Genomic DNA, 15,488 nt, shown 5'->3' with positions numbered 1-15,488 from the left:
TAACAATAAAATGATAATAGAAGTCAATAAGGAGGGCTTCAGGTTTTTGGATCATTGGGCTTCCTTCAAGGGAGGGTGTGACCTGTACAGAAGGGACAGTTTACACCTCAACTAGAGGGGCACAAATATCTTAGCAGGAAGGTTTGCTAGTTCTGAATGGGAGGGGGCAGAGTTTAAACTAGAGTTGCAGGTAAATGGAAACCAGAGTGCCAGAACAGATAGTGGAGTGGTTGTGGAGAAAGATGTTGTTAAGCCTACATTCAAAGTCAGAGCTCAACAGGTGGAATGTGGTGCGACTAACACTCAGAGCTGCATATATTTCAATGCAAGAAGTATTGTAGGAAAGGCAGATGAGCGTAGGGCATGGACCAGCATGTGGAATTATATATTGTAGCTAATAGTTAGACTTGGCTGTAGGTGGATCAGGAATGGCCAATGATTCGGTGTTCTGGTGTTTTAGATGTGATAGAGTGGGAGGGGTTAAAGAGGTAGGAGTGGCATTACTAGTCAGGAAAAATGTCATGCAGTGCCCAGACAGGACAAACTGGAGAGCTTGTCTAGTGAGGCTTTATGGGTAGAGCTGAGGAAAAAGAAAGGTATGACCACATTAATGGGATTATATTTTTGACCACCCAACAGTTCGCGGGATTTTGAAGAGCAAATATGCATAGAGATTTCAGACTGTTGAAAGAAATATAAAGTTGTGATAGTAGGTGATTTCAACTTCCCACATATTGACTGTAAAAGGACTAGAAGAGAAATAGTTTGCCAGATGTGTTCAGGAAAGTGTCCTTAATCAGTACATAGAAGTCCCAACTAGAAAGAGTGTGACACTAAATCTACTACTACTTTTATGGAATGAGACAGGGCAGGTGACAGGAATTTGTGTAGGGGAACGCTGCATCTGGTGATCATAATGCCATTAGTTTTAAGGTAATTATGGAAAAGGATAGGTCTGGTCCCCAGGTTAAGATTCTAAGTTGGAGAAAGGCCAATTTTGATGGTATCAGAAAAGATCTGGCAAATGTGGATTGGGACAGGCTGTTTTCTGGTGTACTTGGTGAGTGGGAGGCCTTTATAAGTGAAATTTAGAGAGTAAGAATTTGTATGTTCAGAGTAAAAGGCAAGGTTAACAGGTTTAGGGAACCTTGGTTTTCGAGAGGTATTGGGGCTCTGGTTAAGAAAACTAAGGAGGTGCATAGAAGATGGAGGCAGGTAGGAACAAATGAGGTAGCTGAGGAGTATAAGAAATATAAAGTAAACACTTAAAATGAAATCAGAATGGCTAAAAGAAGGCATGACATTGCTTTAGCAGACAAGATGAAGGAGAACCCCAAGGGCTTCCACAGATATATTAAGAGCAAAAATATAGCAAGAATTAAACAAGGTCAATCGCATTAAAAAGGCAGAGCTTCACAGCAGTTTTTCAGAGTTGGACTGCAACCAGTTACCGAGCAGGATTCATTAGAAAGGGTGAACAAAAATAACGCAAATACAAGTGGAGTGGCTATTCTTGGAGCAGGGTTGTGAGTGGGTCAGTGTTTGGATTGGTTTTGTCTCATCAAGATTAGGTGAGATCAGACTTGAGCAAGGTAAAGTTACTAAGTTTCTCTTTTTGTTCTTAATTCTTCATTCTTCATCTGTTAGGGCATAATAGCGTAGTGAGAATGGTCCCAGCACAGTGTTTTATACTGTGTGTGAGATCTGGGAATTCTGGGAGACTACAGTCTCACAGATAAACACATTTCCACCAGGTGCAGCATATTAAGGAACTGGAGCTGCAGCTCGATGCCCTTCAGCTCATACGGGAGAATAAGGAGAATAGGAGCGACAGTTGGACAGGAAAGGGTTGATAACATCATGGGACCTTTTGGATTGGGGAGAAAAATGAAAATGGAGAAAGGTTGACTGATTAGTGTGTCAGAAACAACCAAGTGATTACCAATAGTTGGTATAAAAACCATCCACATAGATTGTGTACTTGGATTAGCCCTGGAGGTAGAACAAGGAATCAAATAGATTTCATTACCATCAATGAACGCTTTAGAAATAATATCACAAATTCCAAAGCCTACCCAGGAGCAGACTGTGGTTCAGATCACCATCCAGTAATAGCTACCATCAAAACAAAATTAAAGAAACTAAAACATGGAAAAAAGAGAAAGAAGTATATGTTGGGAGAACTTAAAAATGATAGTATACTTAAGCAAAAATTCAAAAACAGCTGTAGAAGAACACCTCAACGAAAATGAAACAACACCTATTTGGGACAGATTTAAATATGCTATACAGCAATCAGCAGAGGAGATAATCCCAGTACAAGAAATCCAACACACCACCAAGGGGTGGATAACCAAAGAAATTCTAGATCTGATGGAACAAAAAAGGTTAGTGAAGAATAATGAAGTGCAATACAGACAGATAGATCAGACAATTGTGCTATATTGCAAAGGAAGAATGGCTGACTCAAAAATGCAATGAAGTAGAAGGCCATATAAACAATAGCTAACAATTTCCAAAGTAAGGAAATTACTGGAATTAAGAGAACCTCCTCTACAGGATGCATAAGATCAGCAGATGGATCCATACTAACAGATCCAGATAGAGTACGTGAGAGGTGGATTCAGTATATAGATCAGCTTTTTGAAGATAATAGAGGGGAACCTACAGATATTAAACACCCTAATTCTGACCCACCTATTACCAAAGAAGAAATAACTAAAGCAATGAAAAGCATGAAACATGGTAAAGCCACTGGACCTGATGAAATTTCAGTGGAAATGATACAAGACCTAGAAGATCTGTGCACAGATATACTTTTTGGACTGTTAATGCCATATATGAGTCTGGTGTACAGGTTTCCACCGCCATCCGAAGGTAGAGCGTTCCTATGAAATGGTTCGTAAGCCAGAATGTCGTAAAGCGAAGAAGCAATTACCATTTACTTATATGGGAAAATTTTGTGAGCATTCGCAGACCCAAAAATAACCTACCAAATCATGCCAAATAACACACAAAACCTAAAATAACAGTAACATATAGTAAAAGCAGGAATGATATGATAAATACACAGCCTATATAAAGTAGAAATACTTTTCCACAATCATTGCTTGCACTGTTCTCCGTAGCGAAAGTCTCACGCAAGCGCTCTCGGCAGAAAATCTCACACAAGCTCTGTTGGCAAAAACACTCTCTCCAGCAACCTAAACAACAGGAATTCTGCAGATGCTGGAAATTCAAGCAACACATATCAAAGTCGCTGGTGAACGCAGCAGGCCAGGCAGCATCCCTAGGAAGAGATGCAGTCGACGTCTGGGTAGCCTCCAACCTGATGACATGCGTCTGGGTAGCCTCCAACCTGATGGCATGAACATCGACTTCTCTAACTTCCGCTAATGCCCCACCTCCTCCTCGTACCCCATCTGTTACTTATTTTTATACACACATTCTTTCTCTCACTCTCCTTTTTCTCCCTCTGTCCCTCTGAATATACCCCTTGCCCATCCTCTAGGTTCCCCCCCCCCCGTCTTTCTTCCCGGACCTCCTGTCCCATGATCCTCTCGTATCCCTTTTGCCAATCACCTGTCTAGCTTTTAGCTCCATCCCTCCCCCTCCTGTCTTCTCCTATCATTTTGGATCTCCCCCTCCCCCTCCAACTTTCAAATCCCTTACTCACTCTTCCTTCAGTTAGTCCTGACGAAGGGCCTCGGCCTGAAACGTCGACTGCACCTCTTCCTAGGGATGCTGCTTGGCCTGCTGCGTTCACCAGCGACTTTGATGTGTGTTGCTCTCCAGTAACCTTTAAGCTATGAAGCTGCCAAATCATACCAAATAACACACAAAAATACATAGCCTATATAAAGTAGAAATAATGTATGTACAGTGTAGTATCACTTACGGGAATCAGGAAGACAGTGTGCTCTGCGCTGACGATGGTGTGTTAGGCTGAGTCGTCGGAGTTTGGGGTGATGCAGTGGCCCCCACCCTCTGGGCCACTGACCGATACCGATCCGCAAAGCATGCAGGGGTACAGTGCTGTGTGCCTCCTGGCTACCGCTGCATTCTTCGTGAATCGGTATCTCTCCGCAGCCTGGGGGTTGGGGTGGTGGGACACTGGGGTGTCATCTCATCGTCTATCAGGGCAGGCATCGCATCTTCTCCTATGACTGCCCGCTTCGATGTCGAAGGTCGAGGTTCGTCGTCTGCTGTGTCTGATGTGGAAGGCTTGAAAAACGACAGTATGCTTGACTGCTGAGCCTCGCGCATTTTTTTTGTCATACAGTTCTTTGTAAGCACTCAAACCATCCTGCAAATATGCCCTAGACTGACGTACCCTTTCAAAATTAAAGTTATACTTTATCATTGCAGCAAAAATCTCACGCAGTTGCTTCACGTTCAGTTCCTGGACAACTTCACTTTCGGTCCGTTCGCTACTACATTCGGTTTTGATTGTTATCCTTTCCTCTTCCAATTGCATCAGCTCTTCATCTATCAGTTCTTGGTCATGGGATGCCAAAACCTCTTCAACATCATCTTCGTCAACTTCCACAAGCCAAACTCACTTTGCCCTTACTTTGTTCACCACGATCAAAATGCTTAATTATGTCTAGTTTTACGCTGTGTAACACCCTTACGAGCTCTTTTAGGCTTTTCCGATACCTTAGAACTCATCTTGCTAACGGCTGCTCACAGGCACGTGTTTAGGCAATGCCGGCGAGAACCGTTTCGAATCCAGGGGAGGAACTTGGCTGCTTGGGGCGCGCGCTGCTCATTTTTTGCATGCTACCTTTTTTCGTAACAGTGAAAACACCTTCTGTTAGCAAAAACAGGGAACTAATGTAGGTCTTTCGTAACAGTGAGGTTTCGTAAAGCGAATGTTTGAAAAGCGGGGTACACCTATATTGCCTGACGATCTCTTGAAATCAGTATTTATAACTCTGCCAAACATTCCTGGAACTATTGACTGTGAAAATTATAGAACTATCAGTCTTATGAGTCACATAATAAAGATTTGTTGAAAATTGTTCTGAGTCGAATTAAAAACAAGTTAAGACCAGAAACTACTAAACTGCAATATGGGTTTATTGAGGATAGGGGAACTAGGAACACAATTTTCATAGTATGTATGCTTTCAGAAAGGACAATTGAATATCAAAGTGATGTCTTTTTATGTTTTGTTGATTTCACTAAAGCATTCGACAAAGTGCAACATAAAAAATTATTTCAAATTCTCACTAAACTGAACATTGATGGAAGGGACCAACAACTGCTTCAAAATTTATATTGGAATCAAACGGCGGCAGTAAAAATTGATGATAATATAAGCAGTTGGACTAAAATTCAAAGAGGAGTTAGACAGGGACGTATTGCCTCACTGGAATCATTTAATATCTATAGTGAGATGATTCTCAGAGAAATAGAAGACCTAGATGGGATAAAAATTGGAGGTGTTAACATCAACAATATAAGTTATGCAGACGACACCACCCTAACAGCAAGTGCTGGAGAAGACCTACAAATCCTCCTAGACAAAATAGTACAAACAAGTGCAGATTTTGGTCTAACCATCAACTATAAAAAAAAATAAATGTATGGTAATATCAAAACAGCAGGATACTCCCAACTGCCAATCGTACATTGATAACCAAGAGATTGAACAAAAGACCAGCTTTAATTACTTTGGTAGCTTTATATCACAAGATGCTAGAAGTAAAGTAGAAATAAAAAGAAGAATTGCCATTGCCAAAACCAACTTCCAAAAAAAGAAACCCATTTTTACCAACAGACACATTTCTATGACAACAAGGCAGAGACTACTGAAGTGTTACATCTGGTCAATCTTGCTGTATGCTTCCGAAACGTGGACTATAGCACCAGAACTCCAAAGAAACTTAGAAGCAACAGAAATGTGGTTTCTTAGAAGAATGCTAAAAATATCATAGAGATAGGGTAACTAATGAGACAGTACTCCAACGTACCCATACAAAAAGATCTTTAATGAGAACACTAAATGAGAGGAAACTTAAATTCCTGGGCCATGTCATCAGAAAGGGAGAATAGAATGTCTTACGTTACAAGGCCATATGCCTGGGAAACATGGAAGAGGAAGGCAAGGAAAAAATATAAGAAAATTATGAAGGAACTAACAGATCTAAGTGTACGAGATATCATTGACGCTGCGAGGGGTTGTTCGATGTGGAGAGCCATGATCGTCCAAGCGTGTAACGCGCAAGGCACATGAAGAAGAAGAAAGAAGGAGCAATAGAAAGGTGGTCACCCCTAGGTTGCAGGAGACAGGTAACTATGTGACTGCCAGGAGAAGAAATGGAAATGCACAGCCAGTGCAGAGTACCCCTGTGGCTGCTTCCCTCAAAAATAACTATCCCACTTTAGATACTGCGGAGGGGGATGACCTACTGGGGGGAGCCACAGTGACTGGGTCTGTGGCACTGAGTCTGGTGCAGTGGCTCAGAAGAGAAGAGGTGTGAAGAGGATGCGGTGGTGATAGGAGAGTCCATAGTCAGAGGAGCAGAGACAAGATTCAGTAGTCGCGATAGAGACACTTGGATGGTATGTTGCCTCCCGCGTGCCAGGGTCAGGGATGTCTCAGATCAGGTCCATAGCATTCTAAAGGGGAAGGGTGAGAAGCCAGAAACTTGCTACATAAATGACACCAATGATATATGTAGAAAAAGTGAGGAGGTCCTGAAGAGAGATTTTGGGGAGCTCGGTAGAAATCTGGAACATAGGGCCTCCAGAATAGTAATCTCTGGATTGCTATCCATGCCACGCCCTATTGAGGTAAGGATAGGATGATTTGGCAGGTGAATGTGTGACTGAAGAACTGGTGCAGGGGGCAGAGGTTCAGATTTAGGATGTGGTCTACAAATTACAATAGATTTGGGGGATTTCAATATGCAGGTAGATTGAGAAAATGAACTTGATGCTGCATCCCAAGAGGGGAATTTTCTAAAATACCTGAGAGATCGCTTTTTAGAATAGCACATGGTTGAGCCCACTACAGGATTAGCTAATCTGGATAGGGTGCTGGGAAATATAGATGTGAGGCAATGCAGCAGTGAGGTTGAGGACCCTACATAGGTTACAGGGGAGGTAGTGTTTGCTGCCTTCAAGCAAATTAGGATGGATTAATCCCCAGGCCTGATAAGATGATCCCTTGGGCTCTGTGGGAGGCTAATGCTGAAATTACGGCACCCTAGCACAGATATTTAAAATGTCCTTAACCATGGGTCGGGTGCCAGAGGATTGGAGGATAGCTAGTGTTGTTCCATTGTTTAAGAAGGGCTCAAAGAATAAGACAGGAAATTATAGACTGATGACCATAAAAACATAAGATATAGAAGCAGAAGTAGGCTATTTGGCCCATCAAGTCTGACTTGGCTTCCACAGCCACTCGTGGCAACAAATCTACAGATTTACCACCCTCTGACTAAAGTAATTTCTCAGCATCTCAGTTCTAAAAGGACGTCCTTCGATCCTGAATTGTGCTCTCTTGTCCTAGAATCCCCTACCATAGGAAATAATTTTGCCATATCTCATCTGTTCAGGCCTTTTAACATTCCGAATGTTTCTGTGAGATCACCCCCTTATTCTCCTGAACTCCAGGGAATACAGCCCAAGAGCTGCCAGACGTTCCTTAAACGATAACTCTTTCATTCCTGGAATCATTCTCATGAATCTTCTCTGAACCCTCTCCAATGTCAGTATATCCTTTCTAAAATAAGGAGCCCAAAACTGCACATAATACTTGACAAGAGTCATCTCACGAGTGCCTTATAGAGCCTTAACATCACATCCCTGCTGTTATATTCTATACCTCTAGAAATGAATGCCAACATTGCATTCACCTTCTTCACAACTGACTCAACCTGCAGGTTAACCTTTAGGGTATCCTGCACAAGGACTCCTAAGTCCCTTTGCATCTCTGCATTTTGAATTCACTCCCCATCTAAATAATAGTCTGCCCATTTATTTCTTCCACCCTCTGTAGGCTCTCCGTTTCCTCAACACTACCCGCTCCTCCACCTATCTTTGTATCATCAGCAAATTTACTCACAAATCCATTAATACTGTAGTTCAAGTCATTGACATACATCGTAAAAAGCAGCGGTCCCAACATCGGATGAGCCTGACATCAGCTGTGGGAAAGTTATTGGAAGGTATTCTAAGGGACCGGATACATAAGTATTTGGCTAGACAAGAAATGATTAGAAATAGTCAACATGGCTTTGTTTGCGGTAAGTCATGTTTAACTAATCTGAATGACCTTCAGCTTGTACGAGAGACTGAAGAGATAATTGATCCAAGTTACAAGGAAGTAGTTGCCCTAAAGTTGCAGGAGGTGAGTAGTTGAGGACTGTCAGGAGAAATGGAAACAGGCCGTTAGAGCAGAGCACCCCGTGGCCATTCCCCTCAAAAACAAGTATACTGCTATGGATATTGTTGTGGGGGGATGACCTCCCAGGAGAAAGCCATGGTGACCGGGTTACAGGCACTGAACATGGGTCCGTGATGCAGAAGGGAAAGAGGAAGAAGAAGGGAGTGGTGGAGATAAGGGAGTCAATAGTCAGGGGAACAGACAGGAGATTCTATGGGTGTGAACGAGACACCCGGATGGTATGTTGCCTCCCAGGTGCCAGGGGCAGGAACGTCTTGGATTGCGTCCACCACATTTTGGAGAGGGAGGGGGAGCAACCAGATGTCTTGGTACATATTGGTACCAATGACATAGGAAGGAAAAGCAAAGAGGTCCTGAAAAGAGAATTTAGAGAGCTAGGTAGAAAGCTAAGAAGCAGGACATCTCGGGTAGTAATTTCAGGATTGCTACCTGTGCCACGTGCCATTGAGGGTAGAAACAGGGTGATTTTGCAGATAAATGCGTGGCTAAGAAGTTGGTGCAGGGAGCAGGGCTTCAGGTTCTTGAATCATTGGGATCTCTTCTGGGGGAGATATGACCTGTTCAAAAGTAACGGGTTGCACCTGAATCAGAGGGGGACCAATATTCTCACGGGCAGGTTTGTTAGAGCTGTGGGGGAGGGTTTAAAGTAACTTGGCGGGGGAGGGGCGGTTGGAACCCCAGAGTGAAGGGTCTCAGGATAGGACAGGTGGTAAAAAAGTAAAGATAGCATACAGTCAGACTGTCAGGAAGGGCAGGCAGGTGATGGGACTGAGCTGCAGCCAACAGGCTGAGTATCAAATCATTAAGGATGCAGAATCAGAAAGGATAGCAATTACGGTACTCAATGTGTTGCATCTAAATATGCGTATCATAAGAAATAAGGTGGATGATCTCGTTGCATGATTACAGATTGCCAGATATGATATTGTGGCTGAAGGATGGTTGTAGTTGGGAGCTGAATGTCCAAGGTTACATATTATAGAAACATAGAAAACCTACAGCACAATACAGGCCCTTTGGCCCACAAAGTTGTGCCGAACATGTCCCTACCTTTGAAATTACTAGTGTTATCCATAGCGCTCTATTTTTCTGAGCTCCATGTACCTGTCCAAAAGTCTCTTAAAAGACCCTATCGTATCTGCCTCCACTACCGTTGCCAGCAGTCCATTCCACGCACTCACCACTCTCTGCGTAAAAAAACTTACCCCTGACATCTCCTCTGTATCTACTCCCCAGTACCTTAAACCTGTGCCCTCTTGTGACAGCCATTTCAGCCCTGGGAAAAAGCCTCTGACTATCCACATAATCAATGCCTCTCATCATCTGATACACCTCTGTCAAGTCACCTCTCATCCTCAGCAGAAAAGGCTGAGTTCACTCAACCTGTTTTCATAAGGGATGCTCCCAATCCAGGCAACATCCTTGTAAGTCTCCTCTGCACCCTTTCTATGGTTTCCACATCCTTCCTGTAGTGAGGCAACCAGAACTGAGCACAGTACTCCAAGTGGGGTCTGACCAGGTCCAAAATAGCTGCAACGTTACCTCTCGGCTCCTAAATTCAATTTCACGATTGATGAAGGCCAATACACTGTATGCCTTCTTAACCACAGCATCAACCTGCGCAGCTGCTTTGAGCGTCCTGTGGAGTCGGACCCCAAGATCCCTCTGATCCCATGGTATTACAGGAAAGTTACTAACATGGTTAGAGCATTGGCTGATTGGTAGGAGGCAGCAAGTGGGAATAAAAGGATGCTTTTCTGTTTGGCTGCCAGTGACTAGTGGAGTTCCGCATGGTTGATGTTGGGACCACTTCATTTTATGCTGTATATGAATAATTTAGATGATGGAACAGATGGCTTTGTTGCCAGGTTTGCAGATGATATGAAGTTTGGTGGAGGGGCAGGTAGTGATGAGGAAACAGGTAGGATACAGAAGGACTTAGATTAAGAGAATGGACAAGAAAGTGGGAAATAAAATAAATTGTTGGAAAATGGCTGGTCAAGCACTTTGGTAGTAGAAATAAATGTGCGGTTTATTTTATAAATGGGGAGAAATCCAAGAACCTGAAAATCAAAGGGATTTGGGAGTCCTTTGCAGAACACCCTGAAGGTTAACTTGCAGGTTGAGTCGGTGGTGAGGAGGGCAAATGCTATGTTAGCATTCATTTCAGAGGTCCAGAATACAAGAGCAAGGATGTGATGCTGAGGCTTTATAAGGCATTGATGAGGCCTCACCTTGAGTACTGTAAACAGTTTTGGGCCCCTCATCTTTGAAAAGATGTGCTGTCTTTGGAGAGGGTTCAGAGGAGGTTCACAAGGAAGATTCCAGGAATGAAAGTGTTATCATACGAGGAACGTTTGATTGCTCTGGGTCTGTACTCACTGGAATTCAGAAGATGAGGGAGATCTCATTGAAACCTTTTGAATGTTGAAAGGCCTAGACAGAGTAAATGTGGAAAGGATATTTCCCATGGTGGGAGAACCTAGGACAAAATGGTACAGCCTCAGGATAGAGGGGCGCCCTTTCAAAACAGAGATGTGGAGAAATTTCTTTAGCCAAAGGGTGGTGAATTTGTGGAATTTGTTGCCACATGCAGCTGTGGAGGCCAGGTCATTGGGTGTGTTTATGGCAGAGTTTGATAAGTTTTTTTTAAATTAATTTTTTATTGCAACACCAACAATTACATTCAGTACAACCAATTGCCAAAACATTTTGACTGTTTAACCCAGCCACCCCCCAACCTTCATCGGCATCCCCCCTCCATCCCTCTCTTCCCCCCATCCCTCTCCCCTCCACCAACTAACTGAATAGTAGTACATACACAGACAAAGCATTCCTATTTTAACAAAAGATCTTTTAAGTTAGATATCAAACTTGTCCACATTAAGATTGTGTTTGGTCGTGCATCATTTACTCTTGCTGATGAACGTTCCAAGTAAGAAATGTCCAAAAAGCTCCAAAGCCAGTCAGTATCTGAAATATCATGGGGAGGTTTCCAACGCTGGACTACAATCTTCTTAGCTGCAGTCATGCCTGCCAGCCAGATTTTGCATGTTTTTTTCCGTAAGGGAAAGGTGGGAGTCATCACTTAGAAGATGTACAGCGGGGTCCATTGGTAATTGTACCCCTGTTAGTTCTGTAAGAGTACTGATAACCTTCCCCCACAAACCAAAAACCTCTGGGCATTCCCATACAACATGTATAAAAGAGCCAACGGTTCCGTGGGGGCAAAATGAGCAATATGGGTTAGGAACCAGTTCCACTTGATGTCTAATTCTCGGTGTCAAATATGCTCTATGACAAAATTTCGAGTGTATATACGGGTGATTTGGGTTTTTCGAAGCACTGGCAGCATTATCCCAAATCGCATCCCAGTCTAAGTCTTGTTCCAATTCAGATATGTCCCTATCCCAGGCTTTCATTCCCAATGTGGACATATAATTCTAATTTATCATAGATATATGACACTATCTGTCCTGGAGCACTCTGTATCCAACTAAAAATGGGATGGTTCTTTAAATCTGACCCCCAGGGAACGCCGTAGGCTTTACAAGCTGATCTTATTCGAATGTAAAAGAAAAGGGAGTGTTTGTCAATATTATATCGAGATACCAGTTCTGGAAAGCTAAGGATAGTACTTGCCCCATTAATATCTTGAAGAGTAGTAATACCTTTATCCTCCCAAGTTCTGTTAGTGAATGGTTTCCCCCCAGATGGAAAACGACTATTGTTCCATAATGGAGATGATCTGCACCATACGCTTTTAAATTTTAGGATTTTTTCTGCTGCTCTAAACACTTGTAGCATATGGGTTAAAATTGGACTGTAATACAAATCAGATTTTTCGGTAGACATACGTATAAGGAGAAAGTCCTTCAACCTTATTGGTGCTATTAGCTCTTGTTCTATATTTTTCCATGATGAAACTTTATCTTCCTCCATCCAACAGCTAAGACTTTTTAATACCAATGCCCAGTGATACAATTTAAAATTTGGACATACCATTCCCCCATCTGACTTTTTGAATTGTAGAGCTGACCATTTTATATTGGGTCGTTTACCATTCCAAACATAGCATCGTAGTAAGGAGTCTAGTTTTCGCCAATATCCTACTGGAGGTGCAAGTGGGATCATTGAGCTGATAAAATTAATGCGGGGTAAGATGTTCATTTTAATGACTGATATACGGGCTGGGACTGATGCTGGCAGGTGTCACCATCTATTGATATATTCTTCTATTTTTTTCAGAATTAAAGAGTAATTTGTTTTAGCCACAGATGATAGGGAAGTATTAAATTTAATACCCAAGCAGAGGACCTCAATTGTAACATTAATCTGGGGAGGGAGAGACACCTTACTTTTATTTGTATTAATCAGCATCAGTGCTGATTTTGACAAATTAACTTTGTATCCTGAAAGAAATCCAAATTGCTCCAGTGTTTTTAAAACATAGGGGAGAGTTTGTTGAACATTTGCCATATAAACTAGTGTGTCGTCCGCGTAAAGTGATATTGAATGCGATGTTGTACCTATTGTAATAGGGGAGACCTGAGGAGAGTTTCTAATTAAATGTGCAAGCGGTTCAATAGATATAGTAAAAATTAAAGGAGACAAAGGGTCCCTTTATAGTGTGCCCCGTCCTATGTCAAATAACTCTGAGAAACCTCCTCCCACACATACCCGGGCTGAGGGATTAGCGAACAGTGTTTGAATCATATTGATAAATTTATCGCTGAACCTAAATTCTTTTAGAACTCTCCAAAGATATGGCCATTCAAGGCAATCGAACGCTTTTTCAGCATCTAGAAATAGCAGGCCACAGGCAGGCGGGATTTTATGTGTTGCACTCAGTATGTGTAAGAGCCGGCGAGTATTATCAGATGCGAGATGCCCCCTGATAAAGCCCGTTTGATCTGGGCTAATTATTTTCCCATCTACTGTCTCAAGTCTACTGGCTAAGACTTTGGAAAATATCTTGAGGACGGCATCTATCAAGGAGATTGGACGGTAATTGGCACACTCCAAGGGGTCCTTACTGGGCTTAGGTATAACTGTGAATCAGGGCTGTGTTTAGATCTCTATGGAAAGCGCCATTTCCAAAAGCATAATTTAATGTTTCTAACCATACTGGTCCAAGAATATCCCAGAGTGCTAGGTAAGGTTCCACAGGTATGCCATCTATGCCTGGCGTATGGCATTTATTTGTAGCTTTGGCTGCTTTAAGTAGCTCATCCAGTGTAATAGGAGAGTCTAGAGTTTTGGTGTCCTCTAATGACAATGTAGGGACGTCTAATCCACCAAAAAAAAATCTGTGAAGTCCTTCTCAGAAGGAACTGAACCACTTGTATACAGCTCTTTAAAGTAATTCTTGAATGTCTCGTTTATTTCCTCTGTTGAATATACTACTCCACATTTAGCACATCTAATCACTGGTATAGACCTTTTAGCTTCCTGTTGTTTGAGCGTTAGAGCTAAAAGATGGCTCGGTCTGCTGCCTTCTGCGTAATACTTATGTTTGGTTATATGGATCATATATTCAGCCCTGCTTCTTAATAAATCATTTAATTCTGCTCGTTTTGTTTTGAGCTCGTTTTCTTTTGTTATGGTGGATATCCTTTTGAGATCATTTTCCAAAACCATACATTCTTCTTCTAGGGTGGAAATCTTTTGAAGCCGGCTTTTATGTAGGTGAGAACTGAACCATATAGCGTTATTTTGTAAGAAACCCTTGATGGTGGCCCAAATCACTGGCACATCTGAGACACTATTTTTATTTAAATTTATAAATTCTGTCAGTTTTGTTCTCAATTGTGATAGAAATTCATTGTTTTTTAGAAGGGTGGAGTTAAACCTCCACCTAGTAGCCTTATTTTTGATTTTGCAATAATTAAAAGTAGATGTGACTGGGTTGTAATCAGATAGATGTCTGGGCAAAAATTCTATGGAGTGTACTAAATGCAGCAGACCGGAGGATATAAGAATGTAATCTATCCGAGAGAAAGTTTTATGTCTTGTGGAGAAGAAGGTATAGTCTTTAGCAGATGGATTATGCACCCTCCACACATCAGTTAAATTTAAATCCGTTAGAAAAAGGTTAAGTGCTTTGGAAGCAGATTCTTGAGAGCTTGATATAGTTGAGGAAGATTTATCGAGGTTAATGTTTACCAAAGCATTCATGTCCGGACCAACCTATAGTTAGTAGTCACTTAACTTCAGTAATTGTGAGGTAATTGAGGGAAATAATTCAACCTCGAATATAGTTGGGGCATATAGGCTAATGAATGCAACTTTTTTACCCTGAATGAATGTGCAGCAAAAAGCTGGACGTCCTTTAATGTCGGTGCCCGTCCTTTCAATTGATACATTAATATTACATCTCATTACTATCATAACTCCTTTCGTACCAGTACCATCAGCTGCTGCCACAACGGGTTTATAAAAGCGGTTTTGAACCCTGGGAATGTCATTAGTTTTAAGGTGTGTTTCCTGTAACAGCGCGATACCTATTTTCTTTCTGCGTAAGAAATCTAAAACCTTTGAACACTTGTAGGAAGAGTTTAATCCTCTAACATTAATTGATACAATAGTAAGATTTTCTAATTTATCTGTGTTGCTTATCTTCCCCTGGATCAGTTGTTGTAAGTTGGTGGTGGAGCCCTGAGTTACCCCCTTCCCACCCCCCCAATCACCCCTCTCAATCAACCCTTTACTTTGTAACATCTGTAGTGTCACTTTTGAAATGTCAGACACTGAACACTGACATTAACTGCCACCCTCTAGCACCAACAAATTAGAAAGGCAAAGCAGTTCTCATAGACAATCATATCAAAGAGACAAGAAAAAAGAAATCTGGACAAGCCTGTTAACCTATATAATTAAAACTGTTTCCATCTCAAATATAGTATAACACCTAATCAAGACCACAACAACTATCTTGCTTTAATAGACTGTTGCTTAGCGATGGCACCAATGACGTCTTATCTGGAGCCCAAGAATGTAAACAAGTCTGCTGGAGACATAATGTTCTAAAGTTAATCAGAACAAACTGCTGTTTTTCAGCTTCATTCTT

The 15,488-nt window shown here is 41.9% G+C and overlaps 1 protein-coding gene across 11 annotated transcripts in view; it reads left to right on the top strand.

The window, feature by feature from the left end:
* The window catches only part of spag17 (sperm associated antigen 17), a 287,464-nt gene that overhangs the window by 70,488 nt on the left and 201,488 nt on the right, over positions 1-15,488 (top strand). The window lies entirely within an intron of this gene.

This window comes from Mobula birostris, chromosome 6 (assembly GCF_030028105.1).
Source record: "Mobula birostris isolate sMobBir1 chromosome 6, sMobBir1.hap1, whole genome shotgun sequence".
Classification (NCBI taxonomy): domain Eukaryota; kingdom Metazoa; phylum Chordata; class Chondrichthyes; order Myliobatiformes; family Myliobatidae; genus Mobula; species Mobula birostris.
Note: the sequence above shows the minus strand (reverse complement) of the source record. Positions and strands in the feature narration are given on the sequence as shown.